The 25,033-nt window shown below is 35.2% G+C and overlaps 1 protein-coding gene and 1 long non-coding RNA gene across 3 annotated transcripts in view; both read left to right on the top strand.

The window, feature by feature from the left end:
* gpc6a (glypican 6a) overlaps positions 1-25,033 on the top strand; it is a 344,985-nt gene that overhangs the window by 86,971 nt on the left and 232,981 nt on the right.
* On the top strand, positions 3,899-20,286 carry LOC147846643 (uncharacterized). The gene is made up of 3 exons (XR_015476099.1): positions 3,899-6,407; positions 6,445-8,627; positions 19,459-20,286. It is a non-coding gene; the product is annotated as an uncharacterized LOC147846643 (long non-coding RNA).

The following is a 25,033-nucleotide window of genomic DNA, read 5'->3' on the forward strand; positions in this document are numbered from 1 at the left end:
TATATATATATATATATATATATACACCTAATTATTGTATTATTAGCTGAAGGAAAAGTAATGTTATTTGGTTCTAATTTTATTTATTCTTTTTGCTTGATTCTATTATCTTATTATTATTAACTTAGTGTAATTGTTTTATTACATTTATTTTATGTTATTGTTTTGTTTAATTCAATTTTGTTTTATTTTTTTATTATTTATTATTAAATATTTATTATTTTTATTTTATTATTATTTTTTTACATTAAAATTTTATTTATTTAAAAAATATATATTTTATTTTTTTTGCCACCTTCATAATTGTGATTTTATGACAACATAAATATTGCTGTGATTTGATTTGAATCCAATTTTTTTATCAAATATTTTTTTAAAGAATAACTAAACTTAGTAATTATTAATAATAATAACAATAATAATAATAATAATAATAACAACAATAATAATATAAATAATAATTATAATAATAATAATTATTATTATTATTATTGTTATTATTATTATTATTATTGTTGTTATTGTTATTATGATTATTTACCAAGTTTAGTTATTTTTAAAATTTAAAATTTTAATGTTTTATTTTATTTTATTTTGTTTTATTTTTTATTTGATACATTTTCATTTTTTATTACCTCTATAATTGTGATTCTATAACAGCATACAAATTAATATAACATAAATAATTATTGCTTAATCTTTTAAGTCAGTATTTTCCGATTTATCTCTGCACCTCTGTTCCACTTTTCTTTTTTTTCCTTTTTTTTACGCTTTTTGAAGTCCTAATTTTTCTTTATTGGAGTTGTTTTTCGACTCAACAAACAGATTTTAAATCCACTTCCCCGATGCTCAGTCGTGACTCTGAATGACGCAGAAGTAAAGCCCTCGTCCATTAGTCCGCATTACTCCTCTTTAAAACATCAGTCAGGTTCAGTCTCGGGATCGTGAGCTGTTTTTAAGCAACTCTCAGGATTAGACAGATTCTGCTGTTTTGCTCGGTGTGGGAGAGCCGCTGAATCACAGATGTTTCTGGGGGCAAAAAAGAGCCACAAAGGATTGATTACATCAGAGAGCAAAGCTTCTTTCTTTGATTCTGGAGCCACAAAATCTCCCGCTCTTTCCCTAAAGGAAGGAAGCAGCGTTTTTTTCCACAAACTACAGGTTTCAACATCACTCACTTTTTTAATTTCGTGCGGCTGGAGTTTTGAGTCGCCGCTGTGGTGGCATTAAAACTCTGTGAAATGTCAAACTCTGTGGGTGTTCAAGGGTTGAAAGTGTTCCCGACTGAACCAGGAGCAAATTTTATGCTCAAAAAGTTATTTTCAAAACTTTCCTGTATTAAGTCAATATGAAACAGGGGTCATTATATAATTTTTCATGTTTTTTCATTATATTATATTATATTATATTATATTATATTATATTTTATTATATTTTATTATATTATATTATATTATATTATATTATATTATATTATTATATTATATTATATTATATTATATTATATTATATTATATTATATTATATTATATTATATTATATTAAAATTTATCATATTATATAATAATTTATTATATTATGTTATATTATATTATGTTATGTTATATTATGTTATGTTATATTATAATTGATCATATTATATTATAATTTATTATATTATATCATAATTTATTATATTATATCATATTATTATATATTATACTATATTGTTTTATATTATATTATTGCATATTATATTATATTATTGCATATTATATTATATTATATTATATTATATTATATTATATTATATTATATTATATTATATTATATTATATTATATTATATTATTGCATATGTTATATTGATATTATTATTATTATTATTATTATTATTATTATTATTATTATTATTATTATTATTATCATTATTATCATCATTACTGATTTATTTATTTTATTATTTCTTTCTTTTTGTGTTGGTCTTTATTTATTGTTATCTATTTTAGTATTACTTTAGCAATTTACTATTGTATTTTAGTTTTATACTTAGTTTTATTTATTTTATTTTACATGCCAATGTAACCAGGGAAGTGACACTGACAACAGGGGTGCAGATCCACATGCAGGATTATTGGTGAGGTCAGATAAGCAGTTGTCAACACAGGGGCAAACAAATGTACAAAAGCAATCAAGAGGCGTAGTCGAAATAGCAGGCAAATAGTCAGAAGGCAGGCAGCATACAGGAATGATCAAACAAATCAAAGCAAAGGTTCAAAACATGGAAGGCAAGGCAAGGAAAATGCGTTGTAATGTCACTAAATAGATAACAAGACTCAGCAATGAGTGTCTCAAAGTGAGCTGTATATATATTATATATATATATTATATATATATATATGTGTGTGTGTACTGTAATCAGTAATCAGTACTTGAGCAGCATCAGCTGTGTGGTTGTATCAGTCAGGATCAGGAACCAGTTGTGTGTGTGGTGCATAACTGGGTCTTATAGTCCATTTACCAGCAGATTTGTAGTCTTATGTGAGTGTGAATGTTTTCCACGATCTCTGGTGGTTAGATCGCTGGTGATCGTGAGAGCCTTGTAAGTGTAAATTGTAAGTGTAAAACTTGTAGGTGTAAATGTTAATCTTGTTGTATTTTTAATACTCAATATACCATCTTACCTACCTATGTGTTGATTAATAGATGATATTCTTTATTTATTATTTGTTTCTTTTTTAATTTTAACAAAATAAATGAAAAATATATATTCAGTTTTTTTTACATTTTTTTGTTTAATTATATGTTTTTATTTAAGTCAAATTTAATAGTTTTTCTTTGCTATTGCTATTACTAGCTATTTCTTTGCTAAATTGACATTAGTATTGTTATTATAAATAACATATGTATTATTTTTTATCCAGTTTTTAAACCAAATTTATAAAAATAATATTTCATCTTCCACTTTGACATATTTTCTATTAGAAGCTTTAATTTTTATTATTTTTATTATAATAAAAATGATTATTTTTATAATAAAAAATATATTTTTATTTATTTATATTTATTTTTTGTTAAACATATTTTATAGTTCTTGTTCAAAACCAACCTAAAAGTCAGGTTTATAAATGCACCAAGCAGATGTTCTTGCTTTGAGACGTCCAAATCCAATTACACCCTCAGTTGTGCAACTCTTTTTTTCCTTCTTTTGACCATTTCAAATAAAATTTCATGCCTGGGATACATGAAAAGGACATTTTTGCATCGTATGATTCCTGTGATTAATATTTTAATTCTGAAATTGCTAGTGAACGTCATTATTGAATGCCTGATTAGATTAGATTATTATTACTGTGTAATAACTTTAATCAGTTGGCATAGTGACAGATAGAGCTGTAATGCACTCAAAACCTGCCGGAACTACTTTAGCTGTGGGTATGCCAAATCTCATGAATAATTAAGCACGGCATCTTCTCATTGGATAACAACAATAAATAATTATGAGCCATTGACTTGTCTATCAGAGAAGGAGAAAATATGTTAAAACAAATTGCTGTAAATTAGTGGTTTTCTGTATTTTGTGATTCATGTTTTTATTTGAAATTGATTTATTAATCTTATGAATTGCATTATGGGACCTTGCTCTTGCTTCCAACACATTTTAACCTTGAAAAGTTCGAAAAAGTGACTTTTATGAAAATTTTTAATAGTTTAAAACTATATTTTCTTGATTGGTGCTGTAAATTACGCTACAAAAACCTTGTATTAGTTATTAATATTAATATTAGTTATTGTTATTTTACTGTCTTATTTCTCTTTATATTACATCATATTATTATTTCAAACTGCTTTAATGTCAATAAAAGTCACTTTGTTAAACTCTAGAAGTTAAATTTTCAGCATCAAAAGTGTACAGAGCAGAGATTAACATCCCATAATGCAATTCACAACCGTAAATAAACCCAAATCACTTGTGAATCACAAAATACGCAAACAGATCAACTGACATTTTTAAAGTGTACAATTAAAACAAATGCATGCCGCGCTTGTTTTCTAGCATGTGGAAGTCAAACACCTTGGTTAACAACTCAGGAAATGTAGTTTAGCATTTCCTGACCCTGTAAAAGCAGCTCTTGAATGCGGTGTGATGTGCCGGTGTGTTTGATTGTGAGTGTTTGTCTCTAGCACCTGACCTGAAAGAGAGCATGTAAGGTTTCTCTTCACAGCTGAAGCTGAAGATGAAGGATTTTTGGAGCTCAGATGTTTCCTGACCGTTAAAGCGGCACTCGGGTCACTGTAAAGGCCAACTTACACCCGGGGCGCTGGATTCCTATTACTCTCTCACACACACACATACCACATAGACACACACACACACACACACACACACACACACACACACACACACATGAATGCACACATGTATGCACTCTCTCTCTCTCACACACACACACACGTATGCATGCATGCACACAACCACATAGACACACACACACATACACACACACACACTTGGTTGTACTGAGTGCTTATTTGAGTTACTGTTGCCTTTCTATCAGCTGGAACCAGTCTGGCCATTCTCCATTCAACGGGACTGCCACTCACTGGATGTTTTCTCATTTTCAGACCATTCTCTGTAAACCCTAGAGATGGTTGTGCGTGAAAATCCCAGTAGACCAGCATTTTCTGAAATACTAAGATCAGCCCGTCTGGCACCAACAACCATGCCACGTTCAAAGTCACTTAAATCCCCTTTCTTCCCCATTCTGATGCTCGCTTTAAGATGCAGCAGAATGTCTTGACCATGTCTACATGCCTAAATGCATTGAGTTGCTGCCATGTAATTGGCTGATTAAAAATTTGCGTTAACGAGCAGTTGGACAGGTGTACCTAATAAAGTGGCCGGTTAGTGTAAACACAGAAAATGTCTTCTGATTTTCTTCTGAGTCACACCAATAGAAAAACACTGTCTGTTGTGTGTGAACAAGTATGTATGGATGTTTCCCAGTACTGGGTTGCAGCTGGAAGGGCATCCGCCGTGTAAAACATATGCTGGATAAGTTGGTGGTTCATTCCGCGGTGGCGACCCCTGATGAATAAAGAGACTAAGCTAAAGGAAAATGAATGAATGAGGTTTTGATGTTGGTGTGCTGTACCCTTGTCTCCAAACATATCGTTGTGTGTTTTCTTTCTATCTGTCCGCAAAATACTTTGCTAGTAGAAGCATCCAAACTTCAAACGAGCTTATACATCCTCTAGAAATCAGTAGATAACAATGCAATTACGTATGCATGCTCTGCTGAAAGCTCTCGTCTTCCTGTGCTTCTGAGGCCGCAGGAGATATTATGGTCATTTCTAAGTAATCTTGGATCATATTGTGTCTGAAGCAGATGATTTACAGAGAAATCAATTTACAGATTGAGACATACAGGAAGAGGCAGAAAATAGCAGAGTGAAAGCGAGAGATGCAGATGCTCTCTGGCAAACACTGTCAAACGCCCGTTATGACTGTAGTGTAGAAGCGCTTGGAGTACACAGGCAACCTTGAGCCTCTTTCTTTAACTAAGCCTAGAAACATTTGATTTCACAGACGACATGTATGAAAAGACATGACATTTTCTGAAGAACATGTAGCTTTTAATGCGAAATGCTCCACTAGGATGTCTAAGTTGGTCTGACGGTTTAGCTTTTAATGTGAATGTGGCAAGTTTTCCAGATTTTTTTGGTTGCTATGCTGTTTTTGTGAGGTTGCTAGGGTGTTCAGGTTGGTTGCTAGGGAACAGTGGTTGCTAAAGTGTTTTTGGTCACTAACATGATGGTATTTGGTTATTATGACACCAGTAGATGGTTAATAAGGTTTTTTTTTGGTGGGTTTTAAAGTATTCAGATTATTCTGAAACAAAAACTATTCCAATTATTTCTCAGTTAAAACAATTAACATAAGCTCATTCTGAAAATGTAGCCCTATATAAATTTCCGGAGATCGCAAATTATGTAACCAGAAGTAAATATGGCAGCATTTCATTTTTTAAATGAATTATACAGGGCGGTATATGACGCCGTTCCTTTTCATGCTACCAGCTGACTGCCTACTTCCATATGGTTGGCTTTCTGGCTGTTACCAGTTTGACCAGTAGCTCACCATGTACGTCGGTGGACTTGAGATGCAGAGAGGAGTTGACCACGACAACGGGGTTTGAGTCTGGTTAGAAATGGTTCCAGAAAGCAGGTAAGACAAAAACAAAAGGCAAAAATTTAAATAAACAAGTAAATAACAGGGTGAGAATGTGGTAAAATGTGGTAAAAAGCAGACAAGGCCTTGTCTTTTTCTGAATTGCTTTCTAAATTTGTTGGTTAGGTTGAGAGAAGTGGGTAGGCGCTGATCAGTCGGCCCTTAGAGAACACAACTGGTTGGGTTTTGGTGGGAGAGTAGATCAGTCGGTCAGTCGGTCAGTCAGTCAGTCAGTTGGTCAGTCAGTCAGTCAGTCAGTCAGTCAGTCGGTCAGTCAGTCAGTCAGGGAATGGCACTCGTGAGAGAAATTTAAGATCTGAAAAAGCGTACACAGCGGCCTCTGGTGGATTCGCGAAAGCTCCAGAAATGTACAGTTGAAGTCAGAATTAATAATTACTAATAATTCTGACTTCAACTGTATATAAAGACACATTTTCAGAATGACCCTGGGTTGAAAACAATAACTTAAATGTGGATAAAAAGTAGACTAAAATTTCTATCTGGAAAGCAATAAAACAAAGTAATAAACAATTAAAAAACGGAACTTAAAAAAAAAAAAGAAGGTAATAAAACTGAAGAAAATGCCGTATTTACTGTGCAACTCTTCACTAGGATGTCTGTGTTGGTCTGACAGTTTAGCTTTTAATGTGAATGTTGCCAATTTTTCCAGATTCTTTAGTTGCTATGCTCTTTTGTGGTTGCTAGGGTGTTCTGGTTGGTTGCTTGGGAACTGTGGTTATCAATGTGTTTTATTGGTCACATTTACATTTACATTTACATTTACATTTAGTCATTTAGCTGACGCTTTTATCCAAAGCGACTTACAAATGAGGACAAGGAAGCAATTTATACAACTATAAGAGCAACAATGAATAAGTGCTATAAGCAAGAGTCAGGTCTGTACAGTCTAAGAAGGAAAGTATTTTTTTTTATATAATATATATTTAAAAATTTTTTTTTATATTTTTTAGTAAAATTTTAGTAAATGTTTTTTTTATTATTTATTTTTTTGAGTACAGTTAGTGGTATCCAGAGAGGCAATTGCAGATTAGGAAGTGAAGTGGAGACATGATGGTATTTGGTTTTCGGTAGATAGCTACTATGATATTCACTCGTTGCTAAGGTGTTTTGGGTAGTCGCTAAGGTGTTTTGAAATGAAAGCCTCTAAGAACTATTTTGTCAATTAAAATTAAACATAACTATGGAACCAACTTCTGCTCTCCATACGCACGCGTGGGGCAAGAAACAGACTTGACTATTTTGACAAATACACACCAAGGTTGCACGCTTACACAGAGCCCAAAATGGAAGTTTGTGATTGGGTCAGCCCAATGTCAATAAGGAAAGAACCTACGGGCTGCAGATTATGGGCCGGTCTGTCCTAAAATGAAACAACTGACTTTCAGAGCGTCACAGATCAAAGCATCGTCAATTAATTAAGCAGAAAAAAATGACCATCAGCTAAGTGTTTTATGGGCTGATCAGATCATAAGAAGATGATTAACCCGACCCAAAAATTACATCAGCCCAGCAGGAAACTGCCCGGTCTGCCTGATGGCCTGTCCGCCACTGGCAGTCGGCCTCGTCAATCTCATATGAAGCAAGAGCTCGTGATGACCTATGATGACAAGTGCAGATGTTGTAGTGCCGTCCCATTTCTTAGGGGTACATTTTAAAGCCTTCCCCTTCACACTATATTTCAATGGGGCAAGGGGAAGGGGTGGTGGTACAAAAATATAATTGGGATTGGGCCTAAAATTAAATGTTAATGTCAATAAAAACTGCAACAGGTTATATAAATCTTATGTCAATCACATTTGCTAGAACCTTAAGTGCAAACATTTATAACTGGACTTCACTAGAACTTTTACATCTCTCTCAAACTCTATCTTGGTTATTAAAAGGTAAAATGTAGGCTGTGATGTAACTACAGTTCCATCTGTCCGCCGCCACGTTTCAGCACATAATGTTTCAGTGTTCATGGGTTTTTTATGTTGTAACTTGTCCAATTACTGCCGTCTGAAGCAGCAGCAGCGGTGCTTCACTGAACATTAAACTCCTTCAGTCCTCACACAACTGCACAACACCCAGACTTCTTTTATGTGTCTGTATTATTGCGTCTCTGATGCTGTCGTGATTTTCTGTACACTGTTTGGTTATTGGTGCATTTCTATTTCTAATAATGTAAGAAAATGCAATACTGTGTACTCAACAGCTGTATTGAGGGAATAAAATTGAATTTAATAAAACTTTACATTTAAAACGGTTGATTGGATGCGTCAAAATAATATATATACGGGGGTTTTGAATTGCACTATGGGACCTCGATCTTTCTTACAACTTTTAACCTTGAAATGTTTGAAATAGTGAGCTTTATGAACATTTTTAATAGCTCGATTGATATATTGTCTGGGTTGGTGTTGTACACTCACCGGCCACTTTATTAGGTACACTTTATTAGTACCTGGTTGGACCACTTTAGCCTTCACAACTGCCTTAAACCTTTATGCCATTTAACAAGGTACTGGGAATATTCATCAGAGATTGTACTCCATATTGACATGATAACATCACACATGATGCAGATCTTTTGGCTGCACATCCATAACGCAAATCTCCTCTTGCACCACATCCCAAAGGTGCTTTATTGGATTGAGATCTTGTGACTGTGGAGGCTATTTGAGTACTGTGAACTCATTGTCATGTTCAGGAAACCAGTCTGACATGCTTTATGACATCCTGCTGGAAGTAGCCATCAGAAGATCGGTACACTCTGGTCATAAAGGGATGGACATGGTCACCAGCAATACTCAGGTAGGCTGTGGCGTTGACACGATGCTCAATTGGTGCTAATGGGCCCAAAGTGTGCCAAGAAAATATCCCGGACACCATTACACCACCACCAGCAGCCTGAATCGTTGATACAAGGCAGGATGGATACATGCTTTCATGTTGTTGACGCCAAATTCTGATTCGACCATTCGAATATGGCAGCAGAAATGGAGACTCATCAGAGCAGGCAACGTCTCTCCAATCTTCTATTGTCCAATTTAGCTGAGCCTGTGTGAATTATAGCCTCAGTTTCCAGTTCGTAGCTGACAGGAGTGGCATCCAGTGTGGTCTTCTGCTGCTGTAGCCCATCCGCCTCAAGGTTGGACGTGTTGTGTGTTCAGAGCAATGACTGTAAAAAATATGGACGACGCGACAGCCCTTTTTCCCATTGAACGCCTTGAGGGCAAAACGCCTGCTTGACGGGCACAAACTGTCGCAAAAGACTGCTGAAATTGGAGCCAGACATGCGCAGAAGGATTGTCTGATGGAGCCAGAGGAGGAGCCGCGAAAATGAGCAGAGTCGAGCTTCCAATCAAACGCTTTATGTAAAATCAACTACGCCCCCGAACTTCTCAGCATGCGTTTGCTGTCATATCAACACAAATGGATGTAATAACGTTAACAAATATGAGGGTTTTATATATTCAATCGCGCCAGCTCCAGGCCGCAGCGCATAACTTACTCGCGGCGTCGCGGGCTGATTCCGGCTCGCATGCGGCAGCGCCTGCTCGCTCGGCCGCCGCATCTGGCTCGATTGACTCGGACTGGAATCGGGCAGTGAGTCCAGGCATCCGGAGTAGGTCCAGCAGAGGTAACATTAGTCAGTCTGAGCTCTAAGAGATAAGTCTCCGGCAGGCGAGAATCTAGCCGGAACTGTGTTTTGCTATCTGGGTGGCTAGGCGTGTATCAGCAAACTAATAAAGCCCGAAAAAAGCCCTGAACTTAGCGAATAAACAGAGTTCCACCAGGATCATGTATGTCAGAAACTATAGTTTACTGCTGAACTCATTTTGTCATGGTAAAATAACACAGAAATCGAATAATAACATTTCAGTCTACTTCAGTCTCCTGCCGAAGCTCAGACGCCGCGCTTTGAGAAACTGTCAATCACAGCTGTCAATCACGATGATGTGATACACCATTGTGTATCCACAGTAGTAATGTTTGTTTTGTCATTAATGTATCTATTTATTTATGTATATACTGTAAAAGTCATTTATTATCACTACTAATGACTGGGTTTAAAACAAACTAACATCAACAGTTGAGAAAGCATGCGCTGTGGGTTACCATGGCGATACTTGTTGTGTTTACTTCAGATGCTACTAAGCTGCTCCTGAGGAAAGACACTGAAGTTTTCTTGTGTGATTTTGTTTCTCCTGATAATTCAGGTATGTTTCATAAAAAAGTTAATATGTTTATTATAATTCATGTAAAAACATGTGAGTACACATTTCCTATGTGTTTTTTTTAAAGTGAATAGCATATTTACAGTTGTTAATTGAAAGGAGTGATTCAGATGAAAGTACCAGTAAAATGACAGTTGGGCTGAGTTTATAACTGACTTCCCAGTAAATGATATGTATTATACTCAGTATGTGATAATTAAACAGAAAGTGACTTATTATTTGTATATATTAGTGGTATATTTGTTAATGTATAAAGTTTATGAGAGTAGAGAGTAACATTGGTAATTGGTGTCAAGTGTAACTGTTACAATTTAAATGATACAAATAACAGACGCATGATTGTTCAGTGAGTTTAGTAGTCTTATGGTAAATGGTTATATACAGAGGTATTTACAAAGAAAGAAAAATGAAATAGATGATTGACAAAGGATTTAAAGTGTAATCTGTGTGCTACTGATAAATATACAGAAGGTATAATATGTATATGTGTTAATGAGAGTACAGAGTGTATAAGTATTTGAAGACTTCATTGTTGTAAAAAAAGAGAACAAAACTGTGTGTTTGATAAAATGAAACATGATTTGTGAAGATATGTTTGCTATACTATGACTGTTAATAAACAGATGCTACTAAGCTGCTCCTGAGGAAAGACACTGAAGTTTTCTTGTGATTTTGTTTCACCTGATAATTCAGGCACTTTAATCTGCCTACGAGTTCCGCGGCCGGGACCCGTAACAGATTCATGGAGGTTCCACCGAGATTAATATCCAGAGTGTAAGGCTAGTGCTGGGATCCAGACTTCACGGTGACGAGACGACGACAAGATTGCGGGCGACTTGAGGCAGCTGCTGACGTCCAAAGAGAGCCAAAAGGGACCAAGCATAGAGGAAGGCGGCGCATCACTAGAGGGTCGTGAGAAAGTCTGAAGCTGGACAAGATGGCGGACGAGAGGAAAAGACTCGTCTGGAAAATAAAGAAGAGCCTACACAAGTTGAATGTGCATGAACAGGGGTATATTGCTGACAGCATTACTTCGGTTGCAGGTTTGATTCCACCTACCATAGCCAAGGATGATGAGGAAAGCTGTTTGAATTTCATCATTTCTTATATGCAGAGTGACAGTTTACTTAAACTGGAAGATGAAGGATTTGCACAATTACTAACATTAAGAGACATGATTAATGAGTTGAGTGAGAGTTGTGTGAACAATACTGCTAGTGATCCATCTGTTTTTATTGAACATGAATTTGATGCACATACACAGGCATCTCCTATACACAGACGCACAGATTCTACTGTAACAATAAAACACTCACAGTTAAATGAATTTCAGAAACTGCTCACTAGTTATGAGGAGTTAGGAAAAAAACTGTCAGAGTACAAGATTACACAGACAGAACAGAAAACGACACCAACTACAAGACAGTTTGCTTATCCTGAATACTTACCACAACAGCAGAGAGAAAGCATAATGTGTCCAAGAGACTTTCCATATCTACCACATAAAGAGTTCAAGATACATGGTGGTCAGATAGGTGATAGTACTTCAGACATCGGCTATAATAACCTATGCAAACAAATTGATGAAGGCATCAAGATGAATTACTCAGAGAGTGAAATTATTCAGGCTGTTCTGCGGATAGTTAAATCGGGACAATTCAAGGAAATGCTCATCAATAAAGATGATCTAACTGTACCAGAGCTAAAAAGTTTCATACAATCACATTTAAGTGAAAAAGGCAGTAGTGAGCTCTTTCAGGAATTAATGAGTACAAGACAACGAGAACATGAAACTCCACAACAGTTTTTATATCGTGTAATTGGCCTAAAACAAAAAGTAATTTTTACATCCAAACAGAGCAAAACACACATTGAATATGAACCACGAACAGTTCAGAATGTGTTCCTGCGTACCATTCATCAGGGCTTTCTTCCCAAGTACAATGACATCAGAAGTGAATTGAAACCTTTGCTCACAGATCACACAGTAACTGATGAAGCACTGCTGAAACAAGTAACAAAAATCTCAAGCGAGGAAAATGAACGCCAACGACGATTAGGTCAAGTCATACAACGAAGACATACTCAAGCTCATAGTGCACAAATTGACTCAGAGTCCAACGAGAGTGAATCAAATTCAAAAATGCAGAAAAAAAGCAAGACAAAGACCATACAAGAACTGAGCGCTCAAGTAGAAGCTTTAAAAAGTACAATCGACAAATTGACACAAGCTAAAGAACCATGTCACTGCTCTGTACAAATGGGAGTTGGCTCACATGTTATACACAGACCAATGTCAGTGAGAAGAGGAGGGCCATATGGGTGCCCAACGTGTATACAGGAGAATAACAGCTCATGCAATCATTGCTTTATCTGTGGAGAAAAGGGGCACAGGGCTATTGGTTGTGGTAAAAGGACAAGGGGTACCAGGAATATGTACCAGTCTGCTGAGCTTAGATCATCAACTGGAGAAAGGTCACCCGAGAGTGAAGCTTGTGAAGCCAATGCAAACAGTGCAGCCTGCTCTAACATGTCTAGAAAGACAAACTCATCACAGAACAGAGTTGCAGAATTAATTGGAAGCAAATGTTTGTTAAAGTGCAACATCAATGGTTATGCTGTATCTGCCCTTCTTGACACAGGCGCTCAAGTCAGTATTATTGATCAAGCCTGGAAAAGAACTTACTTACCCGATCAGCACTTGCGACCTCTGAGCGACATAATGGGGTCCAAACCTCTCCACGTCTTGGCTGTTAATGGAGATGTATTGCCATTTGATGGGTGGGTTGAGGCTACAGTAAACCTTCCTGGTAACAGTGACCCACAGTTAGCAGTTCAAGTTCCTTTCCTGGTGGGTAAAATGGCCCTTGAGCGACCTCTCCTGGGATTTAATGTCATTGAACAGTTGGTCAAAGGACAGACAAATGGTCCAAATGTTCTTACAACAATTGCTACTCTGCTAATGGGAGCCATGGAGATTGGAGATGAACAGGCTGAAGTAATCGTAAATTTTATACAAACACAAAAGCCATCTTGTGACACTGAGACCATAGTCAAAGTTGGATGTCAGGATGTTGTTATTCCTTCGGGTCAACTGGCACATGTAAAATGTCAAATACCTGTGGATTTTGACTTGTTAGAGCCTACCATCTTGTTTGAGTCTAATGTAGACAACCAACAGCTTGAACGACTTGACATTGGAGATGGATTACTGGAAGTCTGTGGGAGACAAAGGCCATTCATTAACATTCCAATAGGAAACCATACCAGTTATGACATTACATTACCACGACGAATGACAATCGGTAGTATACAGCCCATTAAAAAAATTGTGGAAACCGACCAAATAACAGAACCAGTCCATGTAAGAGTTGACAGTGCAGAGATACAAGGAGGAACTGACAGCAAAAATATAACAGTATCAGATCATTGGGACCCATCTGTAGATTTAAGTCACTTAACTGAGAAGCAACAAAGGATAGCAAAGAGAATGTTATACGAAGAGTCTGGGGCTTTTGCACGCAATGACGAAGATGTGGGTTGTGTCCCAAGTTTGCAGATGCCTATCAATCTGATTGACAACATTCCTGTCCAGAGAGCATACTGCTCAGTTCCTAAGCCGCTACATAAAGAAGTTAAAGAGTACATCCAAGATCTCTTGGCCAGAGGTTGGATTGTGAAGTCAAAGTCCCCATACTCTGCACCGGTAGTTTGCGTCAGAAAGAAAGATGGAACACTTAGACTTTGTGTTGATTATAGATTACTTAACAAGAAAACTGTTCCTGACAGGCATCCTCTGCCTCGCATTCAAGACCTCACTGACACGTTGGGAGGGTACAGCTGGTTCTCAATTTTAGATCAAGGAAAAGCTTATCACCAAGGCTTTATTGCAGAGGGATCACGACATCTGACTGCTTTCATTACTCCTTGGGGCCTTTATGAGTGGGTACGCATTCCGTTTGGCTTAACTAATGCACCTGCTGCCTTTCAACGAAGTATGGAAGAGATGCTGGACTCACTGCGTGATGAATGTTGTATCCCATACCTTGATGATATCTTATGCTACGCAAAAACTTTTGAAGAACATGTGGAAGGACTACGGAAGGTGTTGCAAGCTTTACAGAGACATGGAGTTAAGCTAAGACCAACCAAGTGCGAAATGTTCAGAAAAGAAGTAAGATATGTTGGACGACTGGTCAGTACTGAAGGAGTCAAAATAGACCCTAAAGATTTGGACGCTGTACAAGCCTTAAAAGCAAAGAAACCTACCACAGTAGGAGAAGTCAGAAGGATTTTAGGATTTCTCAGCTACTACAGAGCTTATGTTCAGGATTTCTCTCGCATTGCCAAGCCAATATATGATCTTTTGCAAGTAAAACGCGGGACAGAGCCTATTAAAACAAAATCGAAGGCAGATGGAAAAAAGAATGTTCAACTACCATCACGAACACCTATTGAGTGGAAGGAAGAACATCAAAAGATCCTGTGCAAACTAGTTGAAGCTTTGACTACTCCACCTGTCCTTGCATATCCTGATTTTGACCTACCTTTCACACTTCATACAGATGCTTCAGAAAAGGGACTTGGAGCGGTACTTTATCAACGGCAAGTTGGAAAAATGAGAGTCATCGGATATGGATCAAGGACATTGACACAGGCCGAACGAAATTACAGACTCCATTCAGGGAAGCTTGAATTCCTTGCACTTAAGTGGGCAATCTGTGAAAAGTTTCGGGACTACTTATTTTATGCCCCACACTTCACAGTTTATACAGACAACAACCCTCTGACCTACATAATGAGTACTGCCAAACTTAACGCTGTGGGGTATAGATGGGTTGGAGAACTGTCAGATTTCCGGTTTGATATTAAGTACAGACCTGGGAAGGTGAATGTGGATGCAGACATTCTTTCCCGATGCCCACTAAGCATTGACCAGTACATCACAGAGTGCACAGAAGAGTTATCTAGTGAGATAGTCAAAACCACATGGGAGGGCACTAAGGCTGCTGAACAAAAGGATGTTGCTTGGGTCGCTGCTCTTAACCAGGCTCAAGAAGAACAACTTGAGAATGATGCTGGTGAAGTCTTAGGAAAGCTAAGTTATAATGAACTACGGAAGGCACAGAGACTGGACTCAGCTATTGGTGAGATTATTAGAATGAAAGAGTCCAATGCAAGTCTCACTAATGACATGAGGCAAAGAGCCAGTGGACCTGTAAAAAAACTTATGCACGAATGGTCAAGACTACACCTGGATGATGGATTATTGTACAGGAGAACTGAGCAACGACGTCAATTCGTTCTACCAGCTCAATACAAGCAGTTAGTATTCCAGCACTTACATAATGACATGGGTCACGTGGGGGTAGAGAGAGTTGTAAACCTAGCAAGAGACAGATTCTTTTGGCCATTCATGAAGAAAGACATTGAGATATATGTTACACGAAAGTGTCCTTGCATCAAACAGAAAAGGCCAGCAATACCCGAAAGAGCTCCAATGGGTAGTATAAGTACTAGCTCCCCATTTGAATTAGTATCAATAGACTATCTCCATTTAGAACGTAGCAAAGGGGGTTATGAATATATACTAGTCCTGGTGGATCATTTCACAAGATTTGCTCAGGCATATGCAACTAAAAATAAGTCTGGAAGAACAGCAGCAGAAAGAATTTTCAACGACTTCATTCCCCGGTTTGGATTTCCAACTAAACTACATCACGATCAGGGTAGAGAATTTGAAAATGACCTCTTCAAAACCTTGCGACAACTGTCAGGAATGAGCCATTCAAGAACTTCTCCCTATCACCCACAGGGCAATCCGGCTGAGAGGTTTAACAGAACACTACTCCAGATGATGAGAACACTGGCAGAGAAGGAAAAGGAAAAATGGAAGGAACATTTACCACAGATTGTGCATGCGTACAATTGCACACGACATGAAGCGACAGGATACTCACCGTTTTACTTACTCTATGGACGACACCCACGACTACCCATTGATCTTGTGTTTAAAGTGACTAACGAAGAGAAAAGTGATGATCCAAGAGGATATGCTAAACAGTGGGCAAAGCGAATGACAGAAGCTTACAGAATCGCTTTAGAGAACAGTAAGAACTCAAGTGCGAGAGGAAAATTGTACTATGATAAAAAGTCCAGAGGAGTTATCTTACAGCCTGGTGACAGAGTACTCGTGAGAAACCTAAATGAGAGAGGTGGACCTGGAAAATTGAGATCATATTGGGAGCAAACTGTATACGTTGTCAAAGAGCAAATAAATGATGGACCAGTCTACCGAGTGGTTGCAGAGATAGACGGCTCAAAATCAAGAGTTTTGCACAGGAATCTGCTTCATCAAGTTAATGACTTACCAGTAGAAATTCCAGAGGAAGTATCTAAACAGAGAACCAAAAGAAATCGAACAAAACAAAATGATGAGAAAAGATCACCCTTTGAGTCTGATAGTGATGAGAATCAGGATGAGAACTATTATTGGTTGAGGGCACAACAAACACAAGAGAATAACCAAAGACTCATCATTAACCAACCAGCTGATGAACCTACCTGTGATCCTCCACAACGACAATCTGAAAGAGAAAGAAAAACACATTGGAGAACACAACCTATAGAGAACAAGAAACCTTTCTCTCATCCTTTGCGACAACAATCTTGTGAACGACCTGAAAAAGAAAGACTAAGAAAATGGACAGAGATTCGAGAACAACCTATAGAAAATGAAAGGCTTACCTGTAATCTTCCTAATGAAAATGAACTTACCTGTGAAAGACAAATGACATGGACAGAGACATTGACAGGACAGTCTGAAAAAGAAGAGGAACAAGTTGAAGAAGAATGTAGTCAGATATTCAAAGATAATACACCTAAGCAAGACGCTTTTAAAATACCTACCTTGAGTTCAGAGGAAACTGACCAAACAAGCCAAGTCCGAAGATCCACACGTGACAGAAGACCCACATCTAGACTAACTTATGAAATGCTAGGTCAGCCAGAAATTCAGTCATACCCAACAGTAAACACTTTAGAGACTTATGAGATGAATCAGACACCACATTGGGGGTTACCATCCTACCAGACTACACCTTACCTTATACCTAGCATTAGTACAGCATTTTCCTTTCTTACGCCACAAGTCACATTTCCATTTTGGGTAGCTCCTATGACAATAGGGTACTAAAAGATTAAGGATAAAAGGTGTTATGATGAGAGATTATACTGGCAGGAGCCATCTTTTCTTTTTTGGGGAGTGTCTGATACACCATTGTGTATCCACAGTAGTAATGTTTGTTTTGTCATTAATGTATCTATTTATTTATGTATATACTGTAAAAGTCATTTATTATCACTACTAATGACTGGGTTTAAAACAAACTAACATCAACAGTTGAGAAAGCATGCGCTGTGGGTTACCATGGCGATACTTGTTGTGTTTACTTCAGATGCTACTAAGCTGCTCCTGAGGAAAGACACTGAAGTTTTCTTGTGTGATTTTGTTTCTCCTGATAATTCAGGTATGTTTCATAAAAAAGTTAATATGTTTATTATAATTCATGTAAAAACATGTGAGTACACATTTCCTATGTGTTTTTTTTAAAGTGAATAGCATATTTACAGTTGTTAATTGAAAGGAGTGATTCAGATGAAAGTACCAGTAAAATGACAGTTGGGCTGAGTTTATAACTGACTTCCCAGTAAATGATATGTATTATACTCAGTATGTGATAATTAAACAGAAAGTGACTTATTATTTGTATATATTAGTGGTATATTTGTTAATGTATAAAGTTTATGAGAGTAGAGAGTAACATTGGTAATTGGTGTCAAGTGTAACTGTTACAATTTAAATGATACAAATAACAGACGCATGATTGTTCAGTGAGTTTAGTAGTCTTATGGTAAATGGTTATATACAGAGGTATTTACAAAGAAAGAAAAATGAAATAGATGATTGACAAAGGATTTAAAGTGTAATCTGTGTGCTACTGATAAATATACAGAAGGTATAATATGTATATGTGTTAATGAGAGTACAGAGTGTATAAGTATTTGAAGACTTCATTGTTGTAAAAAAAGAGAACAAAACTGTGTGTTTGATAAAATGAAACATGATTTGTGAAGATATGTTTGCTATACTATGACTGTTAATAAACAGATGCTACTAAGCTGCTCCTGAGGAAAGACACTGAAGTTTTCTTGTGATTTTGTTTCACCTGATAATTCAGGCACTTTAATCTGCCTACGAGTTCCGCGGCCGGGACCCGTAACAATGACACGCCCAGCATTAAATTACTGCTAAAAACAAACTGTTTACAAAAATGAAGATCTGCACCTATTTCAGCACAATAACCAGTGCCTTAATCGACCAGAACTATCTTTCGGGACATTTTATTGCAAGTGTAATATTTTTTTTTATTTGGGCTCAAGTCTCCTTCATTAACACGGAGGAGGCGGGCTTTTTGACTTGTACTGCAGCCAGCCCCCAGGGGGTGATCTAACGGCCGAAACCTTCACTCAAACGTAGGCTTGCGGCACACTTGGTTCAGAGATGCTCTTCTGCAGACCTTGGTTGTAGCGAGTGCTTATTTGAGTTACTGTTGCCTTTCTATCAGCTGGAACCAGTCTGGCCAATCTCCTCTGACCTCTGGCATCAACAAGGCATTTGCGCCCACAGAACTGTCGCTCACTGGATATTTTCTCTCTTTCGGACCTTTTTCTGTAGTTCCTAGAGATGATTGTGTGTGAAAATCCCAGTAGATCAGCAGTTTCTGAAATATTCAGACCAGCCTGTCTGGCACCAACAACCATGCCATGTTCAAAGTGACTTAAATCACCTTACCTTCCCATTCTGATGCTCGGTTTGAACTGCTGTAGCTTGTCTTGACCATGTCTGCATGCCTAAAGTCATTGAGTTGCTGCCATGTGAATGGCTGATTGAAAATTTGCGCTAACAAGCATACGGACATGTGTACCTAATAAAGTGGCCGGTGAGTGTATATTACACTGCAAACACCTTGTAATAAACTGCCAGCACATTTTCTGATATTTTGCATGCTTATTTCTCTATATATTGGGTCTTATGCATTATATTATTTACCAAAATGTCAGTAAAAGTCACTTAGTTAATCTGTAGAGTTGAATTTTCAACATGAAACGTGGACAGAGCAGGGATCAACATCCCATAATGCCCTTCACAATCTTAAATAAGCCAAAAACACTTTTTTAACAGTTGAAATTACAGTTATGTTTTACAATCATGTAAAAATATATGGCAAGATGCACATCTTTGGTCTTTGGCATTTAAATAATTCATGCATATCCGTCAGCGTGGCACTTTAAGGCACCGACTCATGATTGAATGTCAATGCATCGATCCATCAGAAGGTAATATAAAAAAAGCACATGTTTGACAGAGCATCGCGACTCGGTGACAGCAAGATTTCCTCTTCGGTCCTGCAATGCGAAACCACACGTGTAGTTCCTGGAAGCCAGCATGAATAAGTAAGCATTGTTGTGATGGGCCGGTGTCAGCTGAAGTGACTGTCAGATTCTCAGAGCGACCAGCGATCATCAGGGGACAAAAGCATTTCCAGTATGGGTAATTTCAGCACGCCGCCACAGATGACCAGACCCAGACAGAACCTGCCTCAAAATATCTTCTTTTGTGTTTAACAGATGAAGGAAACACATAAAGGTTTTAAACAAGATATTTTGAAGACCTGTAACCATTGACTTCCATAATAGGGAAAACAAGTACTATGGAAGTCAACGGTTACCGGTTTCCAACATTTTTCAAAATATCTTCTCTTGTGTTTAATAGAAAAAAAAAAGAAACTCATAAAGGTTTTAAGCAAGACATTTTGAAGAAAGCTAAAACATGTAACCATTGACTTCCATAGTAGGGAAAGCAAATACCATGGAAGTCAATGGTTACATGTTTCCAACATTTTTCAAAATATATTCTTTTTTGTTTAACAAAAGAAAGAAACTCATAAAGTTTTTAAACAAGACATTTTAAAGAAAGCTCAAAACCTGTAACCATTGACTTCCATAGTAAGAAAAACAAATACCATGGAAGTCAATGGTTACCTGTTTTTAACATTTTTAAAAAATATTGTCTTTTGTGTTTAATAGAAGAAACTCATAAAGGATGATATTTTAAAGAAAACTGAAAACCTGTAAATATTGACTTCCATAATAGAAGAAAACAAACACTATGAAAGTCAATGGTTACCGTTTTCCAACATTTTTCTAAATATCTTCTTTTGTGTTTAACAGAAGAAAGAAACTCATAAAGGTTTTAAACAAGGTATTTTAAAGAAAGCTGAAAACCTGTAACCATTGACTTCCATGGTAGGAAAAAACAAACACTATTGAAGTCAGTGGTTACCGGTTTTCAGCTTAATTCAAAAAATCTTTCTTTTTCTTTAGCAGAATAAAAACAAAAGATGTTTGTAATAAATGAAGGGAGAATAAACGATGACAGAATTTTCAAGTTCATTTTTATGTGAACTGTCCCTTTAAGGTGAACGGTGGAAAGGTGGCTGGACGTCCCCGTGGACTCTCCTCAAAGACTATATATGAGATCCCCGGCAATTTTATTTCATCTCTTTTCATTTATTTATTTCCTGGCGTCGGCGTGTCAAGGATGCCGAGATAGCCTCGCTCCCATAATTCACTTTGTTCCCAGTGCCTTTTCTGTTGGATATTGAGTTTGCTCAGACCAAATCCTCCCCGCTCACTTACTCGGGATGAAAAAGTGCTGGATGTGATGGGTTTTCTTTTTTTTTCTGTTGCTTTTATTTCAGTATGTTTTGTTTTTTGTGTTTAGGAGTGGGTCCTGCTAAACCTGCATGCAGTAGTTTTGTGGCAATATCCATATTTTATTCAGCAGTGAGCATTGTGTGGTTATTAGCTTATAAGATGTTATTGTCAGTCATTGTAGAATATTCTGGGTTACTATTAGGGCCAGACCGAATCTGCAGAATTTTTTTTTGTTGCTATTTCTGTGGAGAATTTTGTAAAATAAAATCTGCGTATTTATGTGGATTTTTTTAGGAGTATCATAGCTAAAAACTTAATATACGAAATTTAAAAATAATAAATTTTTTACTTAATGTTTACAGTGCAAATCCAATTAGATCCACTCATTTGGTAAACAGAGCAAGCCTCTCATTTAATGTACCTACTAAAAGACTGAACCTATTACTTTACAAACTGTACTGTAAACAAATCATATTACCATTTTAATATTACTATTAATATATCACATTACTGTTACTGAAGTGAATTAAAATACTGAATAAATATAAATTGTACACACATTTACACAAGTATTATATAGACTTAATGAGCTAAAAGTTTGCGGAAATCTGTGAAAATCCGCAGGTTTCGTGTGGGCCTAATTATTATATATTTCCTCATTTAATAAATCAAAGCATGTACATTGTTAAAAAGTGATGTTGTTTGCGCATTTCTATGTTGCTTGTCAATAAAAAAAATCAAATGATGGCTGTAGGATAATAAAGTTTATAAAAAATAAAATTTGATAACAACAACAACAACAACAATAATAATACATTATTTTTCTTTTATTTTAACATAATAATAATAATAATAACAATAAATACAATAACAATTATTATTTTATTTGAATAATAATAATAATAATAATAATAATAATAATAATAATAATAATAATAATAATGATGATGATGATAATAAAATCATTAAATTAAATTAAATACTACTACTATTAATAACAACAACAATAATAATAATAATAATACATAAATACATACACAACCTATCAAAAATAATGTAGAATTATTAGCATGTACATTGTTTAAAAGTGATGTTGTATGTGGTTGCTCGTAAAAAAAAAAAAAAAAAAAAATCTAATGGTGATTGTACGATAATAAAATAAATTTAAACATTAACTAATAATGATATTAATAATAATAACATTAAATATTATTACTATTAATATTAATAATAATAATAATAATAATAATATAATAATAATAATAATAATAATAATAATAATAATAATAATAATAATAAAAATATTATTTAATACTATTAATAATAATAATAATAATAATAATAATAATAATAATAATAATAATAATAATAATATTTAATACTATTAATAATAATAATAATAATAATAATAATAATAATAATAATAATAATAATAATAATATAATAATAATAATAATAATAATAATAATAATAATAATAATAATATTATTTAATACTATTAATAATAATAATAATAATAATAATAATAATAATAATAATAATAATAAAAATATTATTTAATAATAATAATAATAATAATAATAATAATAATAATAATAATACACATGTAAAAAATGTATATTTAATACATACAATACATTTTTAATTTATTTTTTTAAATCACAAAGCAAGCATTTATCTAATAAGAAATGCAGTAAAACTGTACATTTAAGTATTCTAAATTAAATATTTTGAATATTTTGGAATGTGTATATATACACACACACAGTCTAAGTAACAAAAAAAAAAAAAAAAAAAACCTAAAAGTATACCATAATCTTTTGTCAATATGTTTTGCATGATAAAAAAACTACAATCCAGATGCCTGAATAGCTGAACAGAAATCATGCTTGTTTAAAAGTATGCAAATTATGCTTCTCGTTTATTTTTTTTTTTGCCATGTTTAAGCCATTATACCTGATAATTCCTTTATTGAATCGGGCAAATGAATTATCCTTTAAGTACTTGCCATATTATTAATGAATCCCCTTCCAACTTATTTAGCTCACATTATATTAAATGCATTTCTCCCTGAGTAAATCAAGAGCGTGATCACATTAGCATTAACGAGTGTGTTGTTTATTTGTTTATTTATATATTTTGGACGGACACCAATATTAATATTCATATTCTTAATTTTATATTAATAGAATGTGCAGCATGAGCCGCATGCAGATCAATTGCTTATGTTCATATTGAATTCTGATGTTGGTTTTATTGCAGTTCTAATAAATGAGAGTAATTAAATAAGCATTTAATGCATTTACATAACTAATGCAGTTGTTTGACTTATATTTCATAATTATCAAGCTTGTATGCTAATTAACTTGAGCCACATAAAGAGCCTAAACCAGGAATAAAATCAGGATTTTTTCAGAAATTATCTGCTTTTAATGTGTTTCTCTAAGAAAGTTTCTCCAATGTTGTAGATTTGAGCATCTGTAAACTTTAAATTATATTAACGTGTTATAGTTTTAGATTTGCACATTGACATTGTGCACTGTAAGCATACCAACTGCTTGTTATGCAAATGTTTAATCAGTCAATCACATGGCAGCAACTCAATGCATTTAGGCATGTAGACATGGTCAAGACGATCTGCTGCGGTTCAAACCCAGCATCAGAATGGGGAAGAAAGGGGATTTAAGTGACTTTGATTGTGGCATGGTTGTTGGTGCCAGACAGGCTGGTCTGAGTATTTCAGAAACTGCTGATCTACTGGGATTTTCACGCACAATCATCTCTAGGGTTTACAGAGAATGCTCTGAAGAAGTGAAAATATCCAGTGAGCAGCAGTTCTGTTGGTGCAAATGCCTTGTTGATGTCAGAGGAGAATGGCCAGACTGGTTCCAGCTGATAGAAAGGCAACAGTAACTCAAATAAGCCCTCGTTACAACCAAGGTCTGCAGAAGAGCATCTCTGAACACACAACACGGCCAACCTTGAGGCGGATGGACTACAGCAGCAGAAGACCACACCGGGTGCCGCTCCTGTTTGAACCTTGTTGAATTTTTCCCACGAAGGATTAATGCAGTTTTGAAGGCAAAAGGGGACCCAACCTGGTTTTAATAAGGGGGTTGCCACATAAAAGGGCATATTATATTATTTATATGGAATAGATTACAAAAAAATTAGCTAATATCTTTTTCCAAAGTATAATTCTGTAGAAAATTGAGTTTAATGACTGTGATAACATAAACATTTTAATTGATGCTATGTCTAAAATGTCTAAACTACATATATGATTTTCAAAATCATGAATAAAATATTTAATTTAAATTGAGCCACATAAAATGCATAACGCATATTAAATGTATAAAAAAAATACCTTATCCTGCCCCATTTAAAAAAAAAAAAATCATCAAATTGATTTGATTTAATTTGATTTATTTATTCTCGAACAGAAATATCATACATAAAATATCATTAAAAAAAATACATTTCAACATGGTCGAAAATGGAGTGGGATGAAGCACAAGCTTATTATTTTCCCAACCCATTACCGCATAATTAATAATTCAACTTAATAATAGTAATTTATTAATTTAGTCATTTTAACTTACATCAATCAAATTGATTAAACATATTAAGTTAAACTTTTAATAAATAAATAAAAAACCTAGTAGAAAACCTGAAAAACTTTTTGAAATACATTAAAGTAACATAAAAACATTTGTTGTTATGACTTTTTGTCATATACAGTTGAGATCAGAATCATTATTAATAATTATCATTACAAATAATATTTAATGAATTAAACATTT

Source organism: Danio rerio, chromosome 1 (genome assembly GCF_052040795.2).
Source record: "Danio rerio strain M-AB ecotype USA chromosome 1, GRCz13ab, whole genome shotgun sequence".
NCBI lineage: Eukaryota > Metazoa > Chordata > Actinopteri > Cypriniformes > Danionidae > Danio > Danio rerio.